Raw genomic sequence first — 16,458 nt, 5'->3', positions numbered from 1 at the left:
CCATTGTCAATAATTTGTTTTACTATTCAGAATTTGTAATTAAAATCATAGAACAGGATTTACATTTTATTACTCGACAGTTAAACACATGAATAATTCAATAATTTCATGTTTTCTGAAAAATAATGAAAGAAATCAGAATCAGAGATGAAAATAATTTTGAGGAAATCAAAGTTTGAGAAATTTTCTTAAAACCTTCTCACCAATCTTCTTGTTCAGGAATTCAAAAAACGTCCGTAATTATCCTAAATAATTAATTTTTTTGAAATGTTTAATTCTAAATTTATTGGACCCTATTACTCCTTCCCCGTGTTTATTTGTTTGTTTTTTTTTCTGAATTTCAGTCCAAAGCAAAAGGTCAAGTGCAATAAATATTCGGAGAAGCAGAAGATCCGGAGTCGATCCTTAATTATTTTTTTCGTTGTTGCATTCGATAATCTTCAGCTGATTTAGTTAATGGAGGAAGATTGCGGATTTAAAAGATGAGCTTAAAAAAATTATGAATGGAAATCTTAACTTCCTTCATTTTTTTATCGATCAGAATTATCCAAAATCTATTGGAATGATTTTACCTCTATCTCTTCTGAATATTTTTGTTATGTAAATATATACTTAAACTATTTTTGTTATGTAAATATATACTTAAACTATTTTTGTTATATAAATATATACTTAAACTATTTTTGTTATATAAATATATACTTAAACTATTTTTGTTATATAAATATATACTTAAACTATTTTTGTTATATAAATATATACTTAAACTATTTTTGTTATATAAATATATACTTAAACTATTTTTGTTATATAAATATATACTTAAACTATTTTTGTTATATAAATATATACTTAAACTATTTTTGTTATATAAATATATACTTAAACTATTTTTGTTATATAAATATATACTTAAACTATTTTTGTTATATAAATATATACTTAAACTATTTTTGTTATATAAATATATACTTAAACTATTTTTGTTATATAAATATATACTTAAACTATTTTTGTTATATAAATATATACTTAAACTATTTTTGTTATGTAAATATATACTTAAACTATTTTTGTTATATAAATATATACTTAAACTATTTTTGTTATATAAATATATACTTAAACTATTTTTGTTATGTAAATATATACTTAAACTATTTTTGTTATATAAATATGTACTTAAACTATTTTTGTTATATAAATATATACTTAAACTATTTTTGTTATATAAATATATACTTAAACTATTTTTGTTATATAAATATATACTTAAACTATTTTTGTTATATAAATATATACTTAAACTATTTTTGTTATATAAATATATACTTAAACTATTTTTGTTATATAAATATATACTTAAACTATTTTTGTTATATAAATATATACTTAAACTATTTTTGTTATGTAAATATATACTTAAACTATTTTTGTTATATAAATATATACTTAAACTATTTTTGTTATATAAATATATACTTAAACTATTTTTGTTATATAAATATATACTTAAACTATTTTTGTTATGTAAATATATACTTAAACTATTTTTGTTATATAAATATATACTTAAACTATTTTTGTTATATAAATATATACTTAAACTATTTTTGTTATATAAATATATACTTAAACTATTTTTGTTATGTAAATATATACTTAAACTATTTTTGTTATATAAATATATACTTAAACTATTTTTGTTATATAAATATATACTTAAACTATTTTTGTTATGTAAATATATACTTAAACTATTTTTGTTATATAAATATATACTTAAACTATTTTTGTTATATAAATATATACTTAAACTATTTTTGTTATATAAATATATACTTAAAATATTTTTGTTATATAAATATATACTTAAAATATTTTTGTTATATAAATATATACTTAAACTATTTTTGTTATATAAATATGTACTTAAACTATTTTTGTTATATAAATATATACTTAAACTATTTTTGTTATATAAATATATACTTAAACTATTTTTGTTATGTAAATATATACTTAAACTATTTTTGTTATGTAAATATATACTTAAACTATTTTTGTTATATAAATATATACTTAAACTATTTTTGTTATATAAATATATACTTAAACTATTTTTGTTATATAAATATATACTTAAAATATTTTTGTTATATAAATATATACTTAAACTATTTTTGTTATATAAATATATACTTAAACTATTTTTGTTATATAAATATATACTTAAACTATTTTTGTTATATAAATATATACTTAAACTATTTTTGTTATATAAATATATACTTAAACTATTTTTGTTATATAAATATATACTTAAACTATTTTTGTTATATAAATATGTACTTAAACTATTTTTGTTATATAAATATATACTTAAACTATTTTTGTTATATAAATATATACTTAAACTATTTTTGTTATGTAAATATATACTTAAACTATTTTTGTTATATAAATATATACTTAAACTATTTTTGTTATATAAATATATACTTAAACTATTTTTGTTATATAAATATATACTTAAACTATTTTTGTTATATAAATATATACTTAAACTATTTTTGTTATATAAATATATACTTAAACTATTTTTGTTATATAAATATATACTTAAACTATTTTTGTTATGTAAATATATACTTAAACTATTTTTGTTATATAAATATATACTTAAACTATTTTTGTTATATAAATATATACTTAAACTATTTTTGTTATATAAATATATACTTAAAATATTTTTGTTATATAAATATATACTTAAAATATTTTTGTTATATAAATATATACTTAAACTATTTTTGTTATATAAATATGTACTTAAACTATTTTTGTTATATAAATATATACTTAAACTATTTTTGTTATATAAATATATACTTAAACTATTTTTGTTATGTAAATATATACTTAAACTATTTTTGTTATGTAAATATATACTTAAACTATTTTTGTTATATAAATATATACTTAAACTATTTTTTTATATAAATATATACTTAAACTATTTTTGTTATATAAATATATACTTAAACTATTTTTGTTATATAAATATATACTTAAACTATTTTTGTTATATAAATATATACTTAAACTATTTTTGTTATGTAAATATATACTTAAACTATTTTTGTTATATAAATATATACTTAAACTATTTTTGTTATGTAAATATATACTTAAACTATTTTTGTTATATAAATATGTACTTAAACTATTTTTGTTATATAAATATATACTTAAACTATTTTTGTTATGTAAATATATACTTAAACTATTTTTGTTATATAAATATATACTTAAACTATTTTTGTTATGTAAATATATACTTAAACTATTTTTGTTATGTAAATATATACTTAAACTATTTTTGTTATATAAATATATACTTGAATATTTTTGTTATATAAATATGTACAGATGATGTTGATGAATTATTTTTGCCTTCCCTCATCCCACACTTCCAACCACCATTGCTCCTCCTCCCCTGTAATGACACATGCTATTGATTTCTTTTTTTCTTTTATTTCTTGTAAAAAACGTTCAAATCAATTCATCAAAACAAATTCGTCTATTGTTTTTTGTTGTTGTTGTTGTTGTTTACTTCAAAATATTTCATGCATTTTAGATTTTTAATCAAAATTTATTTTGTTGGGATTTTTTTCTCAATTTTTTTCCTCTTAACAAATAAAAACTTTTAACCGACAAGTAACAAAATTCACAATCTTAACCAATATGCCCCCCACCCATTAAGCTGTGCCCCTCCCCAAATCGGTGAAAATACAAGAATTGACGGTGGTTTCAGCTAGACGGGTGTTTTTTAAAAAAGATTGGCGAGGGGGGACCAGAGAATGGTGCATACAAAATTTATTTTATATATATATATATATATATATATATATATATATATATATATATATATATATATATATATATATATATATATAAACTATTTTTGTTATGTAAATATGTACAGATGATGTTGATGAACTATTTTTGCATTCCCTCATCCCACACTTCCAACCACCAAATTCGTTTGTTTTTTTGTTTATTTCAAAATATTTAATGCATTTTAGGTTTTGAATCAAATCACCCTCCATTAAGCTGTGCTAAAAAATCGGTGAAAATACAAGAATTTCTTTTTGATCATTCGTTAATTTGTCAGACAAAAAAGAAATTTCGTTTAGATGCAATAATAATAATAGAGCGAGAGGGGGTATGATAAAACTATCGTCGATTATGATTTTAGAATGAACAATCCTTAACTCAAATTATAAACACTAATTGCGCGGGAAATCAATTCTGAACAGAAAAGAAATTCAAGACATTCGAAGCAATAACTTGTTATATTCTAAAATAAAAACTAAAAATTCATAAAAGTAATGATGGGGAAGGATGCAAGTTGATTCTAGGGAAGCTGGACAAAAACGTTGTATGGAATATAAGTTATTGTAGTTGAAAATAAGACAATCTTTTTATGAGGATTGCTGATTAAATTAGATGAAACTGATTTTAGAGACGACGGATGTAAATAATAATTTCCTTGCGATCAAAATTACCCAAACTTTTGTTTTGTATTTTTACCTCTTTCAATTCTGGATATCATTTGCATTATTTTTATTATGTAAATATGGCCACTAATTCTTAACATTAGTAGTAAACAAATATTGTAATGACGTCATTTTTTTTTTTTTTTTTTTTTACATAAAAAATAGGTATTTTTATTTTTATATAGAAAAGTACTGGTTAATTCCTAATTTAGTCACATATATTATGTTGAGCTAAGTTATCTTCATTGATTTTGACATCCTTAAATAAAGATGTACCTATTTACTATGCCTCCCCACGGGACAGAGTTAGACACCAGGGTCGTTTTTTAACGTGGAAGAAATTAATTTTTCATTTTTTAGAAACGAAAAAAATATTTGTTGGAACACAGTAGACAAATCAAGGGACATTACTCTACAATAATAGCAGAGTGATGTCCCTTGATTTTTTACCAATAATTATCTCTCTTAGATTTTTCATTTCTTAAAAATCTTTTTTGTTTTATTATTTTTACACGGTATTTAAATCTTATATGGATGTTGAAATGTGACGTCTTTGCCATTGGGTCCATCGCAAAACCGGAAGTGACAAAGGTTTAAATTAAGGCTAGTCAATCGAAAAAAGGGAATGACTTTCTAAAATATCGGCGAAAAAAAGCGACTCCTCCTTCTAGAAAAGTGCCCAGTTGACAGTGAAGGAATTAATGCTTTTCGCCAATTTTTCAATATTTGTCGTCCAAATGGCCGAGCTTCAAAACGATACCAACCTTTTGAAAATCTGTCGAAAGTTTTAGGCATACATACGTACATGATGATGATGATTGCTGCATCTTTCCAGATGATCGCCGTCAAATTGAGTTCTCCCAATCTTGTCGTCCATGCCATCTCAGATGACTCTGCACTCCCGCCGCAGACATACATACATACATACATACATATATACATACATACATACATACATACATACATACATACATACAAACAGACAGGTGAGATTTATATTATATATAACTTTAAGTATAAGAACAAAGAATGACTAATAAGTATCTATCTTATAGATAAGCTATAGAGTATAGGTATAAGTTATAGATAATACATTCCTTCTCAATATAGATGTTTAATATCGATTTTTAAAGTTTTGCCTTCTAAAGTTAAGGACCGGAAGATAACCCCCTATTTCCCATAATACATGCAAAGTGCAATGTATGTGATTTTATAGCAGCTTGGGGAGAAAAGCAATTGATTATTTGTCCAGTTGGAACAGGAGAGATGATCTAACTTACAAGTCATTAAAAGTAAGAGGCTTGTGTTTGTGGACTGGTGAATATATTATATATATCCCCCAGTCGAACAAAATAGGTGGTCTTTTGCGCATGTGTGGATTTCCTTTGAAAGGGGAAGTGATGTTGTCCTTGTGTGCGTATGTGTGCATGTCTGTGAGTACATGTGTGTATGTTAGCGTGTGTGTGTATACACGTGAATGTGAATGTATGTACGCGAACGTGAATATATGTACATGTGTGGACATGCGCACGTATGTTTGTGTGCGCATATGTATATGACAAGTAATATAGCTTGAGATGTGAACGCGTGTTTTTGTGTGAGACTAGAAAAGGCTCCCACACATGCCTTTCAACATTATGGACAGCTAGGTTTCTACTTGTATTCAATCTGTGGTCAGTACTTCATCTCAGCGGAGGCAGGATCTTTTTGTGGATTTTGGAAATTTACATTTTATTTAATTTTAATAATATATCTTATCAGGAAATAAAGAAGTTAAATTTAAGTACATTATGCAACAATGATCCCCACTAGTTCCTGATAACTGTTATAGAATGGGCGAGGTCACTGGAACCTAGCAGCACTCGAAATGCATCTTAGCATTTGTTTAGGAACTGCAATTGATCCTTCGGTCTATCTCGCCATTTGATCAAATGATCAGGGATGAGGTTGGGAAAGGCTCTTCTAACCACACAAACTCTTCCATCAAAACTCTACTTAGGAACGTAAACCATTCGGCACATTTGTAACTTGCCAAGTCTGGCATTCCTAAACCTTCATCAATCAGATATTGTGTACAGACCTTTTTATCGAGAAGCAGTTTCTGCCCATTCTACAAGAGGGATAAAAGCAGCCCACAGGCAGGGGCAGTACAGCCAATCAATAAAGGTTGATTGGAAAGATGTAAGTAGCACATGCCTCCTTGCTACCTTTAAAAAAAAGTTAACTTGAAATCAAACCCTCACAGATGCTTCAATGTTTGCCTCTGCTTTTGCTCAATTCTTTTCAAGCTGGAGATCCAGTCCAAACCAAATGCCAAGAATCTGAATCCGACCATTGGTCAAGTTGAGGTGACCTGATAGTGCAACAGGACCCTTCCAGGCAGCCAACTCAGGCCAACAGATTTGCTGAGATTGATACCAGGCCCTGATATTTCTTTGTGCCTTTTGAGTGCTTTAATTAGTACAATAATGTCTCAAAAGTTCAACATGCACAGATTAACATTATCAACAAGTTAGAGCAATACTACGCAGGGCCAGTCCAATGTGAGGAGGGGCAACAGAAAACACCCCTGATACACTCAGCAGGAAACAGTCAATTGTGCTGACTACACTCCGTTTACTTGAACAACTAATATCAGCCACAGAATCACGTTTGACACACCGGTTCTCGCTGGATCACCGAAGTTAAGCAACGTTGAACCTGGTCAGTACTAAATGGGTGACCATTTGGGACTTTCAGGTGCTGTATTTGCGCTCTCTGCTTATCTCGGCATTGTTTCCAGTCGTCCTGGTCTTCTGCTTGCCACTGGACTCAAACAGTGCCGATTCAGGAGAGGTGTGGTTGGAGATTACGCAACCCTTGCCTCACAATTACACGCGCAGTTGGTCCTACAGGGAGTAACCTTTGTCTTTCGGGACTGAACAGAGGCATTGACCATCAGCCAAGCATACAAATGGAACTCCATCTGTAGAAGTCCAGCCCATAACCAGTGGTCTCTAAAGTAGACCTCACAAAGTAATGATCCACCCTTTCAAACACCTTGAACTGATCTAAATTGATCAGCACAGCCTCGTGTCATCTTCTTATCCCTCTAAGATTGTGCAAATCAAGTGCTCTCCCCTTTACAGCATAGTTCTGTTCAGGAATGATCAAGTTAATGATAACAATCTACACATTATTCGCAAGAACTCTACCCCAAATTTTCAAAATCTGTATTTAACAGAGTAAAGTATTTTAGTGGTGAATGCTCTGACGAACTGCAATCACTTGTGCCCCCACGACGTGAGCACCCTCGACAAACCCGACAGGCTGCTAAATCCCACCCCCACACTGTAGAGATCTCTAGATGTAAAAGATCTTTTTACTCCAATAGTTTCTTCCCCAGAACCGCTAGACTCTGGAATTCCATTCCAGGTCCCTGCTTCCCCAACAGTACTGACGTGCAGAAGTTCAAGTGTAATGTGAACCGACACCTTGCTGCCCAAATCCCTACATAGTACCCCAGTAGTTGTTGCCCCTGATAGTAGCCCCCTACACCAAAGTGGCAATTTGCCTTGTTTGGGGTGAAAATGTAATAAAAAAAAAAAATTTAAAAAAAATGGCTTATAATGATTTAGCCCCCAACATACTCATCCTTCTTCAGAAGTGTGACCTTGCCTTTGGTAATCTGACCAGTGATGAATTCAGTGTCAAATCAGTGATGAAACATGACTGTTAGAATTGGAACGAATATGTGCAACAACCACAAGAACAGTTTGTAGAGCCGACCATCGAGTCCTAGTGATTTGTTGTAACTGACTTGGTCCATTGCACAAACTATCTCACATTCTGTAACCTGATCATCACAAGTGGGATGAACATTCCAAATAGTTGTTAAACTCCTGGACATGAAGCCTCAACAGCTGTGCAAAATGATCCATGTAATGCACTCAAAACCGCTTGCAAATCTCCCAAGTGAAGCTTTATGCTCAAAAGCATCAACATTCACAGCTTCGTTGAACACCTTATCTATTCTAGCCCTAACTACTTGACCCTCATACCATTCACTAACAGAATGTTTCAGGTCTCCCTTAGCTTGGTCTATCTCTAGGGGATCGCCCACCACCACCTGGGCCAACTTATTCTCTAATCACTTCTCTGCCTTGACCTTATTTAGGGTGAGTCATTGGCTATATTTGACAGAGAAGTCCCTAATGCTAGTTTTAGTGTTAACCCATCACCTACTCCTGGTTACTATGCCCACTAAATCACTCTGAATATGTTCTGACAGCTTTTCCCGGAAGTCAGCTATCTCCATTGATGAAGTATTTCACTTCCAGTACTTAGTCAGCCTATGATTACTATCTACATCCAGCCTAACCACTAGCCGTTTGTGGTCAGTGGAACGTAGGACAACATATGTATTCTAAGTTGCTTCTTCTAACCAATAACTAATTCAAGTAAGAACTTGGAATGGAGAGCCATGTCCAAATCTCCCACTCTGGATGATTGATTTGAAATCTATCAACCAGATTGCATTTGCCCATTAGATCAAACAGACTGGTTTCACACCCATCTATCCCTCGGGCACCACTCACCCTACCTCTTCTGGGATCCAGAATGGCATTCCGATCTCCCAATAGTACTAGTTGCTCTGAACCCCCAAGAAACACTTCAGTCACAGTTGGTGCCGGAAGATTACCATCAGGGTCTTTTCAATCATCCTTTATTAGTTGGCTGTACTGCCCCTGACTGATGGTAACGTGATACAAGCAGTGATACAAGTTATAAATACGCTAACAAGAAGAATAGTATCACTAGTCACCACTGATGCAAAGAAGAACCTGACTAGGATATCTAAGGAAATCCTATTGGAGCTACTTATATATGCAGGAGGAACTATGCCATGTGGGACCTTCTGTTGCTGACTGACAGTGATACTGAAAAGCTGTCCAAATCTGAGTTGAAATCAGGCACCTGCGCTTCAAGCTGGAGTACCTGAGTAAAAGATGAACCAACGTCTCAATTATGGATGTCCCCTGTTTATATAGACTCTAAGCAAATTGGTGCTGTCATGAGTCAATATGAAAACATTGAAACCTTTCTCCTGGCCTGCAGTCTCTGTAACTTAATTGTAGGAGACTAAAGCATCACAATGCGATTGGATCAGGAGAGCTTCCAAAAGATCTTGACCATACTCAGGTGTGACATCTGGATAATGACCGTCATCATCGAAAACCATCGACCTCATTGTTGACATTGCCAACAACAGGGACACATGATTATGAATTGCTCAAAGACGAATCTACAAAAAGTTGCTTCTACTTCCACTGAAAAACCAGGGGCTCTGGGGGAAAGACTTAAAATGTGATACCAGCAATTCATAAGAATCCAGCTGGACGGGGTGGGGGGGAGCACACCAATAACAACAACAATGGCAGAAGGCTGGAGCACGGTTGCTAAGACGACTGATTAGAAAATAAACTAACTTTAATCTGATGAGAAGATTTGAACCACGCCCTCCGCCATGTCACTTACGTATAAAAGAAAAATATACACATTTATTTTCTTATTATTTTCACTGTTATATACTTCCAAATTATATCTTGAAAGAAATCATTTAAAATTTATTAGAGAGTATAGGCATGACAAGTTTCAAGAAAAAATACACGATTAAACCCGGTTCTCCAACTTCCAACGTAGACCCCTACTACCATGTCTCCTTCTCCAACATCAGGGGTCTTCGTTCTAACCTTCCAGAGGTTGAAACCCAATTACAGGAGACTAAACCAGACCTTTTATTTTTAAGTGAAACTGGAATTGGACAGGCTATTTCCCTAGATGAGTTTGCAATTACAGGATACTCTAACTTAACTTCTAAATCTGACCCCCAAGATCGCCATGGGCATGGAATATGTGCCTATATTAAAGATAGCTTTCCATGTGGGAGGGACATCTCCAGGGAAGATCCTAACTTACCCTATATGTGCTTCCGGGTTGCTTTAGCTCACACTACTGCATTTATATTTACTCTCTATCGCCCCCACAACAGCGGAGTTACTATCTTTCAAAGCATATCTGAGAAAATTGACCAAGTCCTTTCTACTTATCCTTTAGCTAACATTCACGTATGTGGAGACTTCAATGTTCACAACGTCGAATGGTTGACCCACTCAAACAAGACTGATGATGAGGGGAGGTTCTGTCATGATTTCTCCATTGCCTATGACCTCACTCAGATTGTTCAGGAACCTACCCGTGTGCCCGATAATGACGGCCAGTATGCGAGCCTACTAGACCTTTTTCTCACAACTTGCCCTGAACTATGTTCAGTTTCTGTTCTGTCGCCTCTTGGATCTTCCGACCACTCTGTTGTATCAATTAAGATAAAAATGAAATGTAATAAGTCCCCAGACGTAGCTCTTCATCGTACAGTATATCGATACACTAAGGCTGACTGGGATAGCTTCCGTACATTTATATCTGATCTACCTCTGCATTCCATGTTTAAAAAGGATGTGTCCTCTATAGTATTAGACCTAACTGAATGGTTAATTGTAGGTATTGACCATTTCATACCCTCTAAAAAGTTTCAGCAAAAACCTAACAGCCAGCCATGGTTCTCTCCAGAATGTGCTGCTGCCATTGCGCACAGAAATCACTTTTTCCACTGCTTCAAACGTAATAGATGTATGGAAACTAAAGCCGTTTTCAGGACTGCCAGCAACCATTGTAAGAAAGTAATAAGGAACGCAAGAGAGTTGTATGCTCAATCTGTTAAGTCCAAAGTAGCTGAGCAGCGGCTTGGTTCCCACCAGTTTTGGCAAATAGCAAACAGAATCCTGAACAGAAGCGTGTGCTCCATCCCAACTATTATCAATGAACCTGAGGTAATCTCGTCAGCATCAGACAAAGCCAAACTCTTTGTCAAGAACTTTGCAGCTAATTCTACCCTTTGCGACCAAGACCGCCAACCCCCAATATTTCCTCCTGTATCAGAAAACACGCTATGTGATATACGTATATCTGTACGTGATGTTGCCAAGCTAATCAAAAACCTTGATTCCAGTAAAGCAACTGGCCCTGATGGTATTCCAATTATAGTACTCAAAAAACTTCAACCTGAACTAGCGCCCATACTTACAAAACTGTTTAAACGTTGTCTTAAGGAGAATAGTTTCCCATCTCCCTGGAAAATCTCATCAGTATGCCCTGTATTTAAGAATTCAGGTGATCGCTCATCCCCCTCTCAGTACAGGCCAATAAGTCTCCTGTGCGTCATGAGTAAGTTGCTAGAATCTGTGTTAAATACAGAAGTAATCAAACATCTCAACAAAAATAACCTTCTTAGTGACACTCAATATGGTTTCCGTTCTGCTAGATCTACAGCAGATGTCCTTACAGTTATATCGCATAGGATTAGCAAATCTCTCGACGGAGGCAATCTTTCTAGGGCAATTGCTCTTGACATATCTAAAGCCTTTGATAGGGTATGGCATAAAGGTTTACTTCATAAGATCGCTAGCTATGGTATAGCTGGAAAAGTCTTCTCAATTATTAAATCATTTCTTTCTGATAGGTTCATAAGAGTAGTAGTTGAGGGGCAAAAATCAGAAGCTCACAGTATTAATGCCGGTGTCCCTCAAGGATCCATCCTGGGCCCAACTCTTTTCCTGATCTACATTAATGATCTTCCAAATCATATCCTTACATCATTTGTAGACATTTATGCTGACGACACTACCATTTATGGTACCACATCTAAGACAGTAAACGAGCAAGTACTCTCCGATTCTCTCTCCTCTGATCTTGAGCATGTAGTACAATGGGGAAAGGTGTGGCTGGTTACTTTTAATGCATCTAAAACCAAGCTTCTCTCTTTACATCATCAACATTCTAATCCACATTTGTCATCAATTGAAATGAATGGCTCTCGTCTTCAGGAGGCCTCAAGTTTTGACAAGCTTCTGGGCTTGACCATTACTCCTGATCTTAAATGGAACACGTATATCAAATCTGTTGCCAAGGCCGCTGGAAAAATGGTGGGATCTTTCTATCGATCCAGTAGATATCTCACTGCTGATGCTATTCTCTATCTATATAAGAGCCAGGTACGTCCAAGGATGGAATACTGTTGCCACATCTGGACAGGAGCTGCTAGAAAGGACTTGTCCTGCCTTGATAGAGTTCAAAATAGACTTCGTAGCCTCGTAGGAGATGTCCTTTTCTCCTCCTTACAACCTCTATCTCACAGAAGAGATGTTGCGAGTTTGTCTCTGATGTATCGTTATTTTCATGGAAAGTGTTCAACTGAGCTTCAATCTATGGTCCCCCCTCGCCAAACTTTCACAAGAAACACTCGTCTAGCTGTAAACACTATCAATAATTTCCCCCACTCTTTATCTGTGCCTAAACCTAAACATAGATTCCATGAACAAAGCTTCTTTCTTAGAACTGCACGCCTGTGGAATTGTCTTCCGTTTTCCTGCTTTCCGGCTGACTACAATATGGTTGTGTTCAAGTCTAAGGTAAATAAGTTCTTGATGAGCCGTTCCATATAAGTTATTAAATTTACCAAATTTTCATTACTAATGATTACTATATTGACCAACTTCTACTGTACACTCTTTAACCCTTATCCTTGAGTGGCCTCTGGGCCTTGATAATGTGGTGATGCCTTTGTAAAAAAAAAAAAAAAAAAAAAAAGGCATCAATTACTAAATAGATGAAATGGTGTATAATACACTGCTATGATAGTAACTGAAATTGTTGCTTATTTAAACTATTTAAAAAAAAAAACAAAAAAAATCTAAATCCTAAGTAAATCACAGTTGTATTTTTCGATCGCCTACACTCAGGATTGAACCTTCAACTTTCAGATGAATATCACTTTTACAACTGATTTTTTTTCCAAATACCCTAACCATTGCTTTATGGGTTCTTACTTAGAACTTATCTGGTCATAGCTAATGGAACGAGAGCATGCTACCTTCATGAAGTAAATAAAGGGAATGTTTCGAAATGAGTGACAACGAGATGGAGTTTCATTTTAGTAGCTTAGGGACACGAGATAAGAGATAGTACAAGAGATAATTAGTAAGAGAGTGCAGTATTCGTGCTCGCTTGTATTATATATTATTGTATTATATATTATTGTATTATATATTATTGTATTATATATTATTGTATTATATATTATTGTATTATATATTATTGTATTATAGTAGTCATGAAAAGAGTTTGTTGAAAGAGAGAGAAAAGTGTTTGATGCATTTAAAGATAGATTTAATATAATGCTGGCTGGTTGAAGAAGAGAACCAAGTTAGTATGAGAGTTCAGTGTTCATGCGTAAAGATAGAATTAATATCGTGCTGGCTGTTGAAGAAGATAGAGATGCAGTTTACACGTGTTTGTAGCCAGTAGTTGCTGGGATGAGAGAGGCCGGTTACAGGAGAAAGAAAGGCTGAAGATATTCAGTGTCTTGATGTGCTGTTGAGTGTGTGTGTGGGGGGGGGGGGGTCGACGAGAGTAGTCTTGTAGAACGATAAAGTTCGTGTGGGTACCGCATGTGGAAATAAATGGTAGTTAGAAGAGAGCCATAGCAAGCTCGTAGTACTCACGTTCAGCCTGGGGCTTTCACCCCAGACTAATGTCCGCTACCCGGCAGGGTCAGGATCAAAGAGAGTTAATGGTTTCAGATTTCACCTTTTATATACTCTGTCACGTGATGGAGAGCTGGCTTGTGATTGGACAAGCCAGGGAGAAAATGGATTTCAAATCTCAAAGTCATGAGAAGTACTTCTGCCTGTTTGTAGCGAGTTTGGTTGCTACAAATGGTTCGAAGTTCCGTCCAAATTGGGAAGTTTGACAGAAACATTCCTGAGTTCGACAAGATACACCTGAAAAAAGTCGGAGGTCATATCGACTGAAACAAGATGAGAGCAGTAGTCTGAAGAATTCAAATAATACGAATAACCAATCCTCAGCTGACGTGCATGAGTGAGGCTCCTCTAGCAAAATATGCATTGGCTCCGATGTGGTATGCCTCACGTTCGAGAGAGCGCTTATTATTTTGCAGGTGTGGCCTCGTTTGTTTTTGTTTATTTTGGCTTGAACTTTGCGCTATTCAAATTATTTTGTTATTATGTTTTTTTTTTTTTTGGCCGGAGATTATAGTTATAGGCAATTATTAATAGGGAAATGGGTGCAAGTCCAGATAAACAAAAATAAACAAAAAGCTTTATCATGTTTTTTTTTTTTTTACAAAGGCATCACCACATTATCAAGGCCCAGAGGCCACTCAAGGATAAGGGTTTAAGAGTGTACAGTAGAAATTGGTCAATATAGTAATCATTAGTAATGAAAATTTGGTAAATTTAATAACTTATATGGAACGGCTCATCAAGAACTTATTTACTTTAGACTTGAACACAACCATATTGTAGTCAGCCGGAAAGCAGGAAAACGGAAGACAATTCCACAGGCGTGCAGTTCTAAGAAAGAAGCTTTGTTCATGGAATCTACGTTTAGGTTTAGGCACAGATAAAGAGTGGGGGAAATTATTGATAGTGTTTACAGCTAGACGAGTGTTTCTTGTGAAAGTTTGGCGAGGGGGGACCATAGATTGAAGCTCAGTTGAACACTTTCCATGAAAATAACGATACATCAGAGACAAACTCGCAACATCTCTTCTGTGAGATAGAGGTTGCAAGGAGGAGAAAAGGACATCTCCTACGAGGCTACAAAGTCTATTTTGAACTCTATCAAGGCAGGACAAGTCTTTTCTAGCAGCTCCTGCCCAGATGTGACAACAGTATTCCATCCTTGGACGTACCTGGCTCTTATATAGATAGAGAATAGCATCAGCAGTGAGATATCTACTGGATCGATAGAAAGATCCCACCATTTTTCCAGCGGTCTTGGCAACAGATTTGATATATGTGTTCCATTTAAGATCAGGAGTAATGGTCAAGCCCAGAAGCTTGTCAAAACTTGAGGCCTCCTGAAGACGAGAGCCATTCATTTCAATTGATGACAAATGTGGATTAAAATGTTGATGATGTAAAGAGAGAAGCTTGGTTTTAGATGGATTAAAAGTAACCAGCCACTCCTTTCCCCATTGTACTACGTGCTCAAGATCAGAAGAGAGAACTTGGTCGTTTACTGTCTTAGATGTGGTACCATAAATGGTAGTGTCGTCAGCATAAATGTCTACAAATGATGTAAGGATATGATTTGGAAGATCATTAATGTAGATCAGGAAAAGAGTTGGGCCCAGGATGGATCCCTGAGAGACACCGGCATTAATACTGTGAGCTTCTGATTTTTGCCCCTCAACTACTACTCTTATGAACCTATCAGAAAGAAATGATTTAATAATTGAGAAGACTTTTCCAGCTATACCATAGCTAGCGATCTTATGAAGTAAATCTTTATGCCATACCCTATCAAAGGCTTTAGATATGTCAAGAGCAATTGCCCTAGAAAGATTGCCACCGTCGAGAGATTTGCTAATCCTATGCGATATAACTGTAAGGACATCTGCTGTAGATCTAGCAGAACGGAAACCATATTGAGTGTCACTAAGAAGGTTATTTTTGTTGAGATGTTTGATTACTTCTGTATTTAACACAGATTCTAGCAACTTACTCATGACGCACAGGAGACTTATTGGCCTGTACTGAGAGGGGGATGAGCGATCACCTGAATTCTTAAATACAGGGCATACTGATGAGATTTTCCAGGGAGATGGGAAACTATTCTCCTTAAGACAACGTTTAAACAGTTTTGTAAGTATGGGCGCTAGTTCAGGTTGAAGTTTTTTGAGTACTATAATTGGAATACCATCAGGGGCAGTTGCTTTACTGGAATCAAGGTTTTTGATTAGCTTGGCAACATCACGTACAGATATACGTAT

This window comes from Euprymna scolopes, chromosome 17, assembly GCF_053919585.1.
Source record: "Euprymna scolopes isolate OS-2025 chromosome 17, ASM5391958v1, whole genome shotgun sequence".
NCBI classification, from domain to species: domain Eukaryota; kingdom Metazoa; phylum Mollusca; class Cephalopoda; order Sepiida; family Sepiolidae; genus Euprymna; species Euprymna scolopes.
This window is presented reverse-complemented; position numbering follows the sequence as displayed.